The sequence below is a fragment of the Pseudopodoces humilis genome, chromosome 2, assembly GCF_049639895.1.
Source record: "Pseudopodoces humilis isolate 2021_Gansu_Grassland_sample_001 chromosome 2, ASM4963989v1, whole genome shotgun sequence".
Classification (NCBI taxonomy): domain Eukaryota; kingdom Metazoa; phylum Chordata; class Aves; order Passeriformes; family Paridae; genus Pseudopodoces; species Pseudopodoces humilis.
The window spans coordinates 21,280,099-21,296,175 of NC_142201.1; positions in this window are offsets into that span (position 1 = coordinate 21,280,099).

Consider the following 16,077-nt stretch of genomic DNA (forward strand, 5'->3'; position numbering starts at 1 on the left):
ATAAATAGTCATTATTCATTGAAAGGTTTCTTGAAACATATTTTAAAAATAAGATTATATTCTCTCTTGATTTAGGTGGCCCTGGTTTATTCGCATTTATACTCTTAAATAACTAATGGAAGGAGAGCCATTGGTTATGGAAAAGTTACCTATCTCTGCAGTCAAAGATCATACTTCATATTAGACATATTAATTGTGAACAAGAGGACCTAGTTTTATTTTCTTCCATCCATCCACTGAATTTGTACTTAATTTGCTTTCCCAAATATCTGGACATACCCCTTGTTAGCCATCCAAGAGTTGTAGTTATGTTCTGCTTTATAAAACAAAACAACACAAAAGGGTCACCACGGGGTGCGTGCCTCTCAAAATCAGAGTTCATGTTCAGTTTTCCCTGTTCTCGTCTGGCATCTTGCATTACTGTCACATCTAAATGTTTTTCACAGAAACAATATTTTTAATACTTTTCAGAGGAATTGCTGTTTACTCTCTTCTGCTCTGAAGAGTAGCTAAGGATTAGGCTTTGTTCACTTCTCTTGCATGGTTATCAGAATCTGCATCATTTCAAGCTAGACTGTCTCAGTGCCTGACCATACTGGGGCTAAGCTGGTCTTGAATGTCACTGCATTTGCAGCTTTGCCGTTTTCTATTTGCTGCCATGTGCAACCACTGCTTTGGCTAGATGTACCAAAAGGAATTCTCAAATTTCTAGTAATGTACAAGGACAGCCAGGGGGCATCAAAAAGTTTTAGTCCCCTGATCATACTTCTTAATATGAAATTTGGCCGTGGATGTCAGAGCATTTTTTCTGAAACATATTTGGGTGCTGGATTTGGTTTGCTTTGAGAATATAAAATAGTAATAAAGAAATTGTGCCAGGCCCAATTGTTTTTTGGTTAGTGTTTTGGTGCTTGCTAGTATTTTTTTTTCTTTTACTCTGTGATCTGAAGTCTACTACTTGCAGTGTTTTGGGGAAGGACAATTCTTCATTTCTTCTGTGTAGCTCTGAAGTAGAACAGAAGTGAAATTAGTGATATGCGTATATGGGCAGATTGAACAGCATTTCCAATAGAGATCCCAGAGTAATAATAATAATAATAAAAAATAATAATAATCATCATCATCCTTTATCCTTCAGTAGAAATAAAAGCTGGAACAAAAGCACTTAAAGAAATGTGTGTGTATGCTTTGCTTAGCAGTAAGTGTTCTGAATCAAGGACTGAAGAAAGAGAGGTAGTGGTTTTTGTTTCCAAAAAAAATATCAAGAAGATGATCTGAGAAAAATTAAACAGAGTCTTTTGTTAAATGGTTTCTTGTGCTCCTTTTGTCTGAAAGTCACTGAGGGGACTTTCAGCTTGTCTTCATTCAGCTTTACATAAAGTTCCTGAGGTCAGGTTGCAAAAAACTTCAGAGAAAGATGAATATTTTAAATGATTTGAAGTGATTCAATAAGAAGGTGCTTGTTAGAAAGTTGCAAATTTGTCTCAATTTGTAGTGAAATCCACTTTAACAATGCTTTCATTCAACAGATCAGTCTGGAAAGGCAGATGTCATTCACTCCCTTGAGGAAAGGGCTAACAATATCTAATACTTACTATTCTACTGTCACACTTATCAAGTTTCCAATTTTTTGAAAAATTACATAAATATTTGAGGAAGGTCATTGTAGTTAAATATTGTGATTGTCACTAGAATAACATTCTGAAAAAAAAATATATGCAATGATTTCTGTGTAAATTGTAGATTTTTCGAGTGTTTCCAGATGCATTCACCTGTGTTGAAATACTGAACAATTGACAATGACCAAACAATAACAGTCACATTGGCAGAATCTTCCTGTTGAGCCCATGGGTACATCACAGGTGCTTGATACATGCTGTGCCAGGAGAACTTGCTCAGAAGTTTGTCAAACTGCTGTTTCCAAAAAATATATTATTGGGGTTAATCAGTATTTGAAAATCTGACATTAACAGCTCAGGTTGACATTACCCAGGTTGACATTTTACTTTCCAGTTAAATGATCTTTATAGTCCTATTCTAAAATCTGTAGGGGCACATCCAAGTTTCTGACTTCCTCCTATGCCTTCTTAGGTTTCCTTAGCTTTTTTTCCTTTTTTGGTTTTCCCCTTTACTTGATCTAGCCCTCAAAACAATACAAATGATGCTTTAATGTTGCACATGAGGATTTTCTAATTTTTCAATGACAATACAGCAATGTCATAATTTTGATCACAAATGAACGCAGATTAGACATCACCAACACAGGTTTCAGTAAGCTTTTCTTTTAGCTGATGTCTGATTAGCACTTAAATTGTTTCATACCATTAGTTACCTAGGATTTTAGTGATCGTTAGTGGGTCTGAAATTGAACAAGATAAAAGCAAGCTTTGTTTTAAATTCAGGGGATGGTTCGCTTTTTCCATGCAGGGTCATTTGCCACACACTAAAGTGTGTGCTGCTGATTAAAGTTTAGTTTTATGCATCATTATATTCTGTTATGAATAATAATGGTATTTCCAAGTTAAGCAGGATATTCTTTACTTTCTCCTCTAAATATTGAGCACTTAGTGATTTTGTGCGTCTGCATAAGTTAGATATACCTTACTTTAGAAATGCTATTCCTGTTCATTTCTACCATAAGCTGCATTTCAGTGCTCTGGGGATATTTATGTCTACACAGAACATGGATCATCATAAACCTGTACAAAGTGGGTGGTACAGTTTCCCACTGACCTATATAGCTGGTACTACTGCCTCTGAGCTATGGTGTAGGGCACCCTGTGTGGAATCAAATCATTGTGAGGTTGCCTAAGAGATCTATACTGAATTGTATTTAATACGTATGTCTTCACTGTCAGTATGAAAGCATAGTGATCTTGCAAAATTATATTTACTATGCATTTTTAAATGAAAAAATAAGATTCAGTTGTTAAATTACTTAAAGATGTGGTGATAAAATCAGAAAATTGTCTTGAGTCTTGTTCTCTGGCAGAGTTCAATGTATAAAAGAAAACTCAAGACTCTTCCTGAGCATTTCCAGAAGTTAGCTGCAGGTCTTAGCGGAAGGATTGTGATACTGGAATAACAACCTCAAACTGGAACCAAAGTGGTGATTAAATATAACCATTCCCTTCTTGAAACAGCATAAGAGAATTGTCTTCAAACAAATAGATGAACTGCACATATATAACACCTTGCAATGTGAAAAGCAATTTAATTTTGCCATAATGCATTCATTTTGTCTTGTCTGGGGTGATCACAATACTATCCCAGAGCCATTAAAGTTACTTGTTTGTAGCTCTAATTTCAAAGCTTTTAAAGCAGAATATGGTTGTCAACATACTTGTCTCCACAGGCATATTTTCCATCTGTGATGCAATAGATGCCTGTATATGAGTTAAAGTCTTAAGATTGTCTTATTATGCACCACATCACCACTTCTACATTTCATATCCATAAAAACATAGTGCTATAATTAATTTTCTAGTCACATAAAGATTTGATTTGATTTAAGAAGCTGCAAGTTCTGTACTGAAGGTTAGGCACCTCTATTTAAAGACAATTTTCACTTCCCACTATTGCTTTGATCAGCATAATTATAAAAAAAATAAAAAGGAGCAAAAATACTATTGTAAAGTGCTTGTTTAATTATGACATATGCCATAGTATCTATTTTGCAATTCTCTTTTAATTGCTGAGCAAGGTGCAATAATTAAGTCTTGAATTTGAAGCCCTTAATTTGGTTTTACTGTTTGTTAAGGGGAAAAGGTTGTACTACTACAGCAGTCTGAGATTTTCTGCAGTCATGAACATTATTTTGACTTTAATAGCAATTTTGAAGAAGCACTAAATTTTTCAGCTTTTTCTCATAGGTGAAGAGCTGGAGAATTACTTTCATTTAACTGTGAATCCATGTCAAAATAACTCTAATTTCTGCTAGCTAAACAAATACTGGATGGAAAAGAGGACAGAAATAATAAAAATCTATTGAAAGTCAAGAGTAAAGGGGAGGTCTCAATTCCTTCCATCTAACCTTAGTCACTTAATTCAGGAGCTCTATGTGGTAGTCTTGCTTTGTAAGGCAAGAGACAAGCTCATTCAGTGGGGGCTAAGTCTCCCTGAAACTTGAATCATTCTATGCAAGCCTGCCTCTCTTTAATTCCCACAGGAAGGATAGTCATTTTCTAATCAGGACTTTTCAGCCTATTGTGATTTGCCACAAAGCTGAGCTGCTCCAAAAGCATGTAATTGCTCAACGATTCAGTCCTTCTGTCTCTTCTCTGCATTCTTGGATAATGTTTCGTATGTGTTTTCACATACGGAAGTATGTGGAAGTAGTTTGATTCTGAAGTTATTTAGGACATTACACAGCCAATAAATATTTTTTCATTATTATAATATTAACTTTTGGTGCCTTATGTCATTAACAATTTCACTGCAGAGTCAGATGAGTGTCAGGATACTTTGTGTCCTATGTACAGGATCAACAGCCTCAGCTTTTTTATAAAACCTTACTTTAGCTAAAAAGTCAAGAGGATGGTACAGCATTGAAATATTGGTTTGTATGAAGGGAATCTGAGTTTTGAAACACTTAAGTTTTCATATACACTAATACTGCATATCAAAGAATCACTGAGGTATTGGAAGAGATAGCATTTTAATAACTAGGGTTTATTATATCAGGTTAAAACTGACAGACATCATTCTCTGGTTATTCCTGATTCATATTTGTTCAGAATGTATTTGGCAACTATAAAGATAAGAAAATGGCTTCTTACTTTTAGATGAAGATACAACTGCAAACTTTGACTTGTCATTTTCATAAAGAAATGCCAGTCAGTAGACTGACACAGGCAAATTATTGTGCCATGTAATTCAAACATGAGTTTCATTTAGGTCATGTAATTTGCTAAATGTTCTGTCAGTTTACTAAGTGAACTGGCAATCTATATTCAACATTTCTTTTTTTTCTTTTTTGACTACCATGTACTTGAATAGCAAAGTCAGGAGTTATGCATTTACAATAAAGATTACCATGAAGCCTCTATTCTTGTGATGAAACAAGAATTGTAGAAGCAGAGTATGTATAGAAATGTGTCAATTTGATATGCTGTGTTCACATCTCTGTCTCATATTTCCTCCATGATTTCACTTTCAAGAACAACTTCCAAACAAATTTGAAATCAAAAGAACATCATTCAAGCATTCAATTTAAAATTAAAGACATGCTTTTCAATATTCTGGCAAGTTAGTATAGTGTATTTTTAAAAAAACCAGAGACTTTTGTCTGAAGATATCACAGAAGAAACAGAGATGTTTTTCTGAGTTTATGAAAAGCTTGAAAATACTGCCTTGTGTTACAAGGAGCTCATTTATTTACAATACTTCTGGGTCAAATTTGTAAAGTCATTGTATTTGGATGGCTTGCATTGAGAAACTGAAATGATAGTAGAATTGAATCTCAGCCTTTTATGTTGATATTGGTTTTCTCTTCCACATCCAACCCATTAATATTTTTATAGATTTCTCAGTTGCACTGTGGTGAACAAAAAGCTTTTAAAGTGAAAGATAAGAGTTATCTTTCACTGTTATTCTTGCTCTGTTAGTATTGTTGTTTGTTACTATTATCATGCTTTATTATTATAGCTTTAAAAAATAATCAGGAAGAATTATTTTGCTGTTAATGCATCCAAATGAGTTAAGTAATATTAATTATTTTTTAAAAAAATAACTTTTCTACTTTAGAAACGATCCTGCTTTTGACAACATGCCTGAAAGTTCTTTAGTGTTAATGAAATATTGATGGCTTTATTATATTACCTATACATGAAAATTCAAAATGAAATTCACTTGGTGTCTGTTAATTTTCTCCTGTGTTTGCAATTAAAAGTTTCAGGCTATTTAAATGTTTTTAATACAAATTTATCAGAATAGTCATGGGGTAGTCCCTGCCACAATCTACCCAGCATAGAGGTATTTATGAGGATTAAAAGCTGACCAATTTTGCTTTTGAATATGGTCAATGAGAAACATTTTAATGAATATAAAGCCTAAAATACCTAAAATCTCACCCTTAGAGGAAATATATTTCTATTTAGACTGACTATTCACAATAAATGCTATGTGTGAGGATTATTGTTTTCCACTACTGCTATTATTATCAAAAGAACACAAGGAAATTGTGAATTTCTTTAATATCTCAAATATTCTCATGAAAATTTGTCCTAGACACCTTTTGGCTTGACAAGAGTTGGCTTGGGTTTGAAACTGACAGTGTAATACAATGTCAAGATCTTTACATATCTCTCATGAGCAATGCTTTGCTTCGTTGAGCTACATAAAGGGCAGTCCTAAGGCCTAAACCTTGGAGTGGAACAAAGCATTAGGTGTGGTGAACTTTTCATTTTCAAATGGGTTTCTGTTTCTGTGCATTCCAACTGCACATGGCTTCAAAATCTTCATACAGTATGCATTCACATCTGACATTAATTTTCATGTATCTTTCTGAATGAGAAACCCTAGTAATCATTGCTCTCCACACCAACTGCCTTTCTTCTTTCACTTCTGACCTCTGATTCTTCTGTTTTACCTTCCATTCAGTATCACTTACATAAAATAGTGACAGTTATTTTCACATAAAACAGGGACTGGATTAAGTAATAAATGGAGAATAATCTAGGAAATCAAAAGAAATTTGAATTCATCATAAATCAATCTTTTCATCCAAGAACACCAAAATTAGCTGCAACCTACAGGAATAAAGCAATTTGTATACATTTTAATTATTTTATCCTTCCATCCTAGTAGTGAAATGCTAGCTTGGACAAAAAAATATTGACCACAGCAAGAGACAACAAAATACTCAGATTTTTTTCACCCCATATATATAAAAATACAATTATTTTTATATATATAAAAATCTATATATTTATAAATATATATATATATTCTAAATTAGGTGCTTTAGCTGAAATGATTGTAGTAAGAAGAAAAAAAAATTCTTGTCAGATGAATTTAACTCTGTTTTATTAAGATGGCCCAAGCAAGACAAGGGTATATAGCTCACATTTAGGTCAATAGTGTTCACAACTTAATGAAAGGGTGTGAAACAGATGTCACAGATGTCAAAAGGACTGAAAGCACAGAGGCTTTCTTTCAGTCATGCTTGTAGGATGATATCTTCCTAAGATTTTTCTGGGAGACTACAGAAGAGATTGAGCTTGCCAGAGAACAAGTGTGGGAGAAAAATCCAAATAACCATGCTTATCTTAAATTATCCCTTGCTAGCTAAACAACATAATTTGAATCACTACCTTTATACCCATCTTTAATAGATTATTACATTAAAAAATATTTGGGTGAACGTTATTTTACTTTTGAGTAATCTCGAGTTTGTTAGCAATGTTTTACCAAGGGTTTACTGTTTTAAGCCCATGATATCTGGTGAACCAAAACCCACATTTCAAATTCAAATTCACATTTTTAGATGTGCAGCCTACCTCAACCAACAGAGATTTGTCAGATACTGAAGGTAGTTATAATAGTTTATTGGTGTACCACATAAGAAAACTACAGCTTCCTAACAAAAATCTATTTTGACACCTGGGTCTAGCTTTAGCAAATTGTGAATTGCCCTCATACACAACAAAGCTTCTACATAGCCCTTTTTAGTGTCTTCTTTTCATTGTCTGAGCAGTAATTTCAAAATCTAATTACAGATTAAATTAAATTGTTTTATTATGGTCTCATTCTTCTTTCACCAGAATCACCATGTCTTCCCTACTGATACCTGAAATGCAGTTCAACTTTATGGAGGTGAGACCTGTGTTTATAGTTCCCAGGTGTATGCCTTTTCGTTTAACTGCACTGGCATACATGCCTGAATGTGTCTTGGCCAAATGAAATAACCTGACTATTTTAGTTGTCCAGCAATGCCTGTAAATGTTACATGTTTTGCCAGTATTCCTGTTTCCTTTCAGGTTTTCAACATTTGTTGAGGTTTTCAGTAGACACAGTCAAAATCAGCTCACTCTATGTGACAACTGCCTGATCTGTTTATGATTATTTCTATAGATCTATAATGTAGCTATAGCTTAGAATATTGAAATTCTATTTTGATTTCATACTGGCAATACTCTTAATAAGAACTCTGGTTTTCCCCTTCCACACCTTGAATAAGTTTTGTGATAACTGATAGCAAAGCAGATCTGGTGAAAATCTCCAAATTCTACTTCTAAGAGGTTGCAAAGCAATATAAATTTCTGAAGAGCTCTGAACAGAAAATTCTGCCAAGAAAAGCTACAGACAGTAACAAAGAAAACTTAATTTGCCCGTTGTGGAGTTTATGCAGGAAATTAATCTCTTAATTTACTAAGTAACCTCATTTTAAAGTGGTAAAGCCCAAACATTTATGGTAAAAGTTTCTATTGTGAACAAAAAAAGTTGCTATGACAACTTAAAATTCTTTAGACCTTACTGCCTGATGTAACTTTCTAAACTTAGTCACTTTCACAAATGAAATATTTCAAGTAATAATTTATGACAAGCAATCCATGTGTTTCTGGGGAAAAACCCCACACTTTAGGATTAGACTAAAAATCTGTCTTTAAATGATTTATACCTGATCTAAGTGGACAGTTACACAAACATTCATTCAGTTAAGTGGCTGTGAACTACTAGTGCAGCTATCACAAGGCTATTTAGGGTTTCATTTTGCAGGGAAACAGGTCTTGTATTGGAAGGAGCTACTTGGATTTTTGTTTGGTTGGATTTTTTCTCATTGTTTTTGTAGGGGAAGCACAGAACTGTATTGACAATAGCAGGAAAAAAAGTCTGAGCTTCCACCTAGGAACACTTCCAAACCTAATAATTTTTACACATTCCCTGTGGGATATTTTTTGCACCCATATTGACAGTCTCTACAGCAAGAGACAGTGATTTGTGTTTGAATTTGCAGGCAGGAAGGAATTTATTTTAAAGTTTTAAGAAAAAAATTATTTATAACAAAATTTTTAAATCAGCCTCCAGTTTTATTTGGCAGACTGTAGATGTTCTCATCAGACAAAGGCAGTCTACATAAAACAAAATATATTTGCTGAACTTTTGTAGGTTCTAACAGAAAGAGTGAAACCAATAAAAGTTGTCATTTTAATGGAAAATTCTAAATGTAAGCCTTTTAGAAAGAAAATAATCTAATATGATTGCAAACCTCCCATAAGGTTCTGATAACTGAATTTGGTTTTGCATGCCTTTTATTGTTGTAATGGTTGTCACTATTAATAAACCTGTCTCAATCTAGTAGATAATAGTGTGACTGTACCATAATGCCTTATACATTTTCGAAGCTGCACATTAAGCTAATAATGTCATACTTCATGCTCTCACACAATGCAGAAAGTTACTGAGAATTTATGCAGAGCTCACAGTTATTTAACAGGCTAACTGGATTATCCAGGAAGGGGAGTCTTTTGTTAGCTGAATTGGTTCGGCCATGTAAGTATTTACAATAAGAGATTCCTGCAGCTGCAAGCATGAGTTTACTGCTGTGTGAGAGAAGGAGAGAGGCTTGCATAGCCAATTAAGAGATGCAGTGTAGTGATTGCTCCAGGCAGGCAAAATGTCAACATCAATTTCAGGTTCCTCACATTAAACCAATCAGCAATAGACTTTGTTTCAGCTTCTGCTCTCTTGCAGGTTTTTGGTTAAATTAAATTTTATAAACAGGCAAATTGAACTGAGCCCTTCACCATTTTGAAGCAGGTTTTCTGCTTGTGCAAATGAAGGTTAATAGGAAATGCAAATATCATATGCATACCAATAATTCTTTTAAAATGTTTCACCTTCTGCACTACCCTTCAAGTCAATTTCCTTCCATGTAGAAGTGCTTCACTTTGAGTTCCCTAGAGTTTAGCCATTATAAAATATATATAGGTATCACGAATACAAATTGTATTATGTATTCCTGGTTTTTTTAAGTGGTACCCAAACAAGATATGTTGTCCAATTTCATCTAGCTACAGAGATTTGATGGTGTCTGTAATTTAATCTTGTTTCAGAGCAACTTCCCTTCCAACACACAGAAGTTATACTTTCCAGCTCTTCTATTAAATTCATAGTTGCTATAGGGAAACATCTGAGGAAGTGTTCTTCTCAAAAAGTAGTATATATATTCCCTTTCTAATATGTATATAATGTGCTTCAAAGATAATGTCATCATTTTTTTCAGTCAAACACTACCTCCCAAGTACACCTGGTTCACATTTCAAGTGCTTTGTGTGCTTTTTTAGGCCTAAAGGTGGTTTTCCGAGGAAACAGATTCTGGCTAGGTGGTTCCTAGTTCAGACCTCCATGGTATCCTGCAAGTGTGAGTGAGTGAGTGAGTGAGTGCAAAAAAGCTGAAGGGAAGATAGTACTTTCTTCCACAATTTAGCCCTCAGATAAATTTTTCCTTCTCTATTAAAGAGACAAGCCTTTCAGGCTGATCTAAAAAATAAATCATTTGGATGAATCTGATCCAGTCATGCAGCAAGGCCATTCTATCCTTGTGGAAAAAAAAAGAAAAAAGAAAGGAAAAAAGGAAGAGGACTTATCTGTTATATATTATGACAGTTTCAGGTCTTTGGACTATAATCATCACAACTGCTCTGATCAACCCACTGATGGGTGTCCTCAGGAAGTTTACCACCAGAATTATGAATGTGATTTATGAGTACTTTTGCATGCTATGGATGCATCACTATATAAACATGGGTAGCATCACCTTTGTCAGACAGTCCCTAAGCACTGTCCAAATTCTTCTGTTGGTGATATCATAGGAGTGAAGTCTTTATTTGAAAAGGCTGGGTACAGATTACTTCTGCTTTACACACTTTGTCACAGTCTTTCAGAATCACAATATTTAAAGATTTATTTAGATTTTTCAATGTGGTATGATCAAACATCATTTGATTGCAAGATCATTTCTAGAAGAGAACTTGGGGAATAGACACGTGTTTTTCAGTTCTTATGGGTTGGTCTACATATGACTATCTGACATTTATGTCAGCAAAGTACTCTCAAATGAATGATCACACAATTTTTGTACAAATGCAGGTCATTTTCTCAGTTTGCTACTGCTTCTCATGAAGTTTCTGGTGCTATGGCAGTCTGTAGCAGCCTAATGAGAACTTAATGCTGGCCTTGTCATTGTTAATAATATCATGTTTTATTCTGTATAGTTGCTAACAAAGTAACTAAATGTTTGCTTGAGACAAAAAAATCTTTTTCAAATGTTTTGTTTTCTTGCTTGCAATATGAAAGCAAATAAAAAAACTTATTTGTGATCAATTGTATGTTACACTTCTTTTTCCACAGAAGGTAATACATATTCTGCACTCTAAGGAGCCTTTCCTGGTACTTACGGGATTTTTTTTTTTTTTTTTTTTTCAATTCTTTGGGATATGCAACTTGTGTCCTTCATTTAAATTTTAATTTCTTAGTATGAATGCAATGGAAATGTTGCTCTCCTTTGTTTAAACACTTTTGTGTCTCCTTTGTTTAACACTTTTTGCAGTTTAAATATTTTGAATTGCTCCGTATACGCCTTGCTCCATGTGTATTAGCTGCTTGTTTGCAATGATTGAATGATTTGCCAGTCAAAAGTACCTTATGCTTTTCTACCACAAGGAAGGATATGTTAGGGCTTAGAGATATTAATTGGAAAGATATTTACCTACTTTTATACATAATGAAGACATTCCTTTAGATGATACACACACATCTACTTCAAGAAGAAATTCTTGCTTCTTATTTTGTTTTTGTTTTGGAGTTGGGTTTATGATTTCTTAAGCGGAGAAGAAGATGAAAAAAAAGCAGACAGGAGAGCTTTAAAGAACTTCTCATCAGTTCAGGCTTATCTTAGTCTTAAGTTTCTTTTCTAGGGAAAGGGTCTGCATGAACTCCAATTAGTCTGAGCTACCCAAGTTCAGGACAAATGGAAGAAATTCAGGACAAGTTAAAATAATTAATCATTCTTGCATTAATATTTGAGAACATCTTGATTGTCTGACAATAAGACCACCTCACCTGGTAGGATGATTCTGAGTGCAAAGAGTTTAAGATGTTCGTGGTTGGGTTAAGGAAAATGTAATCCTATTATATTATTCACACTCTGGGAATCTGAAGTTCAAAGCCTATCTTGGGGTGATTTTATGATAATATTGTATCCCCTATTGTCTGCTTTATGCCCAGGAACACATCCTGTAACTTTAAGCTGGGTCTCTCTGAGAGAGAGGGGAAACCAGGGTCAGCGGTCTGTGTTCAAACACACACATACTCTGCCGTTTCTCTCAGCTATGCTGTGCAGTGAGGGAGAGTGCATTCTTTGCTTTTAGCTTGCTTCTCTTTGTTAGCTGAGGCAAGGAGTTTTCCTGGGACTGCATGCAGCATTTCTCCATTGACTTCTGTGGCTTCTTTTGGAACTGTTCAATTCAACTCTGGTGTGAGAACAGACCATCGCCAGGAGCAGGTGAGGATGCCCTGGGACACTGAATCCTGGCTCCAGTCTTCAGGAGAAGCCAAGCAGAACTCTAGGTCCATGTTTTCCTCCTGTGCATGCACGCACTCTGTTAAATTAACATTTTTTTTCACTTTTCACCAAGAAACTCCTTTCATAGGAGAGGGAGAGATTCATGGGAGAGGGAGTGCCCAAACCTGCCCTCTTTAGAGAGGACTTTCATTCCTGGATGTTTTTTCCTGAACTTGTCTTAAACCTAGACAAATACTTTTAAGTTGAAGGCTGCATCTAAATTATTTTGTTTCAGCACACTGTCCAGCAATAAACATTCTCTTTTAACATGTGCTGTTTGTTGTATTTGGTATATGTCAGCAATACATTGTACAACACATTCATCCTATGTATAAGGGGAAAGAAAAGTGCTTGCATCTTTGGTGTCTTGACATTTCCTTTTCATTCTTGTAGTATGTAGATTTCATTGGCTCTTGTACTCTTCAGGTAGGAGATCTGACTTCTAGAATATTTAGACTGACTACCAAATTCTAAATAATTTTCTTACACAGAATGTCTCTTCATCCCTGATAATTTCTCTGCACTTTTCTAGTTAAAGGATTTTCTTTCTGAAATGGAGCAGTCAGAGTTATGCATAATATTCAAGGTCTGTACTTACCAGTGACTGTTAATATCAGAAAGTTGTTTCCTGAATTATTCTTAGTTCCTTTCTCAATAATTTTTCACACTGAATTGTTTTTTTTTTTGACTGGTAGGGAAAACTGAGCTGACATTTTGAGAGATAAGCAACAGTGGCTTTGAATTCTCTAAGTGGTAATACATAATCTTGAGTCTACCACTGTCTACATGTACAGTGATGACTAACCATGTCTTTCAGGTTGACTCCTCTTAGTGAAAAATAATAATGTCTCCTTGCCCCTGGGTTTTTCTCTAGACCATCAAATGATGACTTATACAGAAACATCTTTGTTTGGCCTTTTTAAATTAAACTTAAGTATTGTTTGTGATTTTTCAGATACAGAATATAAACTGCAGGTATTTTCTGCTTCAAAGTTTCACGATTCCATCTTTCATTTCCTGAATTATTACATTGCAATAGAAATGTGTATTCAACACTATATTTTTAGTAATTTACAGAGAATAAATATTAAGTTTTATTTTGCTATTATCAATCACTAAGGCATTAACTTTCAGGTTGTAATTTAGTACAGTAGCAGAGTGATGTCTGAAATAACTGGCTCTTTTGATCTGTCAGCAAACAAGACAACAGAATTACAGACAGGTAATTAATGGCATGGACATAGACTCATTGCCCAATAAAAAAGGGTATTTATTCATCCTACCTAAATCACAAGAAGTATTGAAGCATTATTCAGTGTCAAGTAAGACATATTTAAAAAGAAAAAAAGCTAACTTATAAGAACCCATATAAAAATTTCTGTACTTTAGGTGAAGTTAATTCAGATTAGGTGAAACTCACGACCGGAGAAGATGTTTCAGCCCACGATGAAAAGGAGTCTTCATACACAGAATACTAAGCATGCAAGCTTTAACCGAGTTTTGACTGTCTCTCTTATTCACCACGTTTAAATCAAAGGTGAGAGCTTGAATACTCAGGCAGAATAGGAATATAAATGAAAAGCACAAGTCTTCGATATTGAAGCTGATTAACTTACCCATAGGATTTCAAATTTCAAATTCAATTGAAAAGCCAATTGTATTGTGTTTTAAAGAAAATAAACAACTTTAGCTGCCTTGGAAGGCATTAGAAAACACCAGTGAGAAGGACATTTCTGAATACAGTAACAAATTTCAGGGTTTTACAGGTAAATGAGTATTGCTGATGATACACAGCAGCAATGTGGATATCCATAGAGGAATTTTCTAACTTGTGGAGGGAGATGAAAGTGAACAATTTCTCTTGAATGTTCTCACAGATAAAAATAAGCAGAAAAAGAGCAGAGCACTAGATTAAATGGCAGAGGGATAAGAGTCTAAGATTAGGAAACACAGGATATTCATTACAAAATATTTGATGGTTCTAATGAATTTGTCGTATTTCTAAGATTCCCATTCATAAATTAGTAAAGAAATTGGAAGGCCTAAATTAGTCAGAAAATTGAAGTCTGGGGCCAAGGTAATTATGGTTCCCTGACTGCCATATACAATATCTTTTTTTGCCAAACTTGAAAAGACCCAAGCAAAACCAGATATGCAGATATTTAGAAATTCCTTATACCAATGATAAAATGAACACTCAAGATGTTTGTGGGTTCAAAAGAATATATCATGTTTGATGTAACCACATTTTCACAGAATTTTTCTTATAGATATCAGATACAGCTGCCATACTATTGGGCTATAACAAGGAAAAGGGAAGAGCATATTTGCATTAAAGATACCATTGCTTCACAGATAATTAAGTATTACAATGCCATAAAAAAAATTAAACATGTAACTTTTAAAAAGGTAAGTTTTAAGAGAAATACTAATGTCTGAGAAATAATGTCTGAAGGAAACCTGCTCCTTAAGAATCTATTCATTTTGCATATGTAATTCTGTATAGGCTATTCTACATAAGTTACTGAGAACATTGTCTGAAGAATGGTATTGTAGAATGGTTTAATAGGTGTGAAATAAATAATTTCTTACAGCAAGTCTTGCATTCAGCAAGGGCATTTTAGTAGTGAACTAATTTTTGGTAGGCATGAAAAAGTTAATCACTGATATAAATTTTGCAATTACAGAATCACACAATATTCTGAGTTGGAAGGGACTCAAGAATCATTGAATCCAACTCTTAAGTGAATGGCCCATATTGTGGAGTGAACCCACAATTTCAGTGTTATTAGCACCAAGCTCTGACCAACTGAGCGAATCTCATGCTTAGTCCAAATTGATTAGTATCTTGACCCAGATACTTAAGGTAGTTGGTAATGTGTACAGGTTTGCATATAGGTAAACCAATAATTTCATTCTAATTTTTTACATAGACTTCTACAAAATATGAATTTTACATATATATGAATTATACATATATTTTATCACAAACTAACTGAGTTAGCTTAGACCAGTTGAACTTTAGTTCAGCTAAATAAGCTGTGAAATTGAAGGTATGAAACAGATATTAACATGGGCCTCCTTAGGAACCAAAATTTAGCAGGAAGAGCTTGACTGCCAATTAGAAAATCAATTTAACTATTGCTTTGTTTCAATTGAAATAAGATTATTATATCTCACTATTTTATTTAAATTAATTTTATTACCAGGATTAAAAAAGAAGTTGGCAAGAAATCTGACTGACTTCCTATATGTCTAAAATTTTTCTTATGATGAATGCTTCCCTCTGCACCTTGAAATTCTGCTTAAAAGACAACAAAATGTCTGATCCAGAATACAATTTTTCTGTCTTTAAAATGATCCCTACTTTTTTTAGTTTTACTATCTACTTTTCCTCTCTTAAACTTGTTCTTTCTTTTCTTGTTTGTGCACGGTGTTTTTCACTGTACCAAATGACTCTGCCTTGTTGTAGCTATATTTCTTTATTCTTTATTTCCTCACTGTGCTGTGTG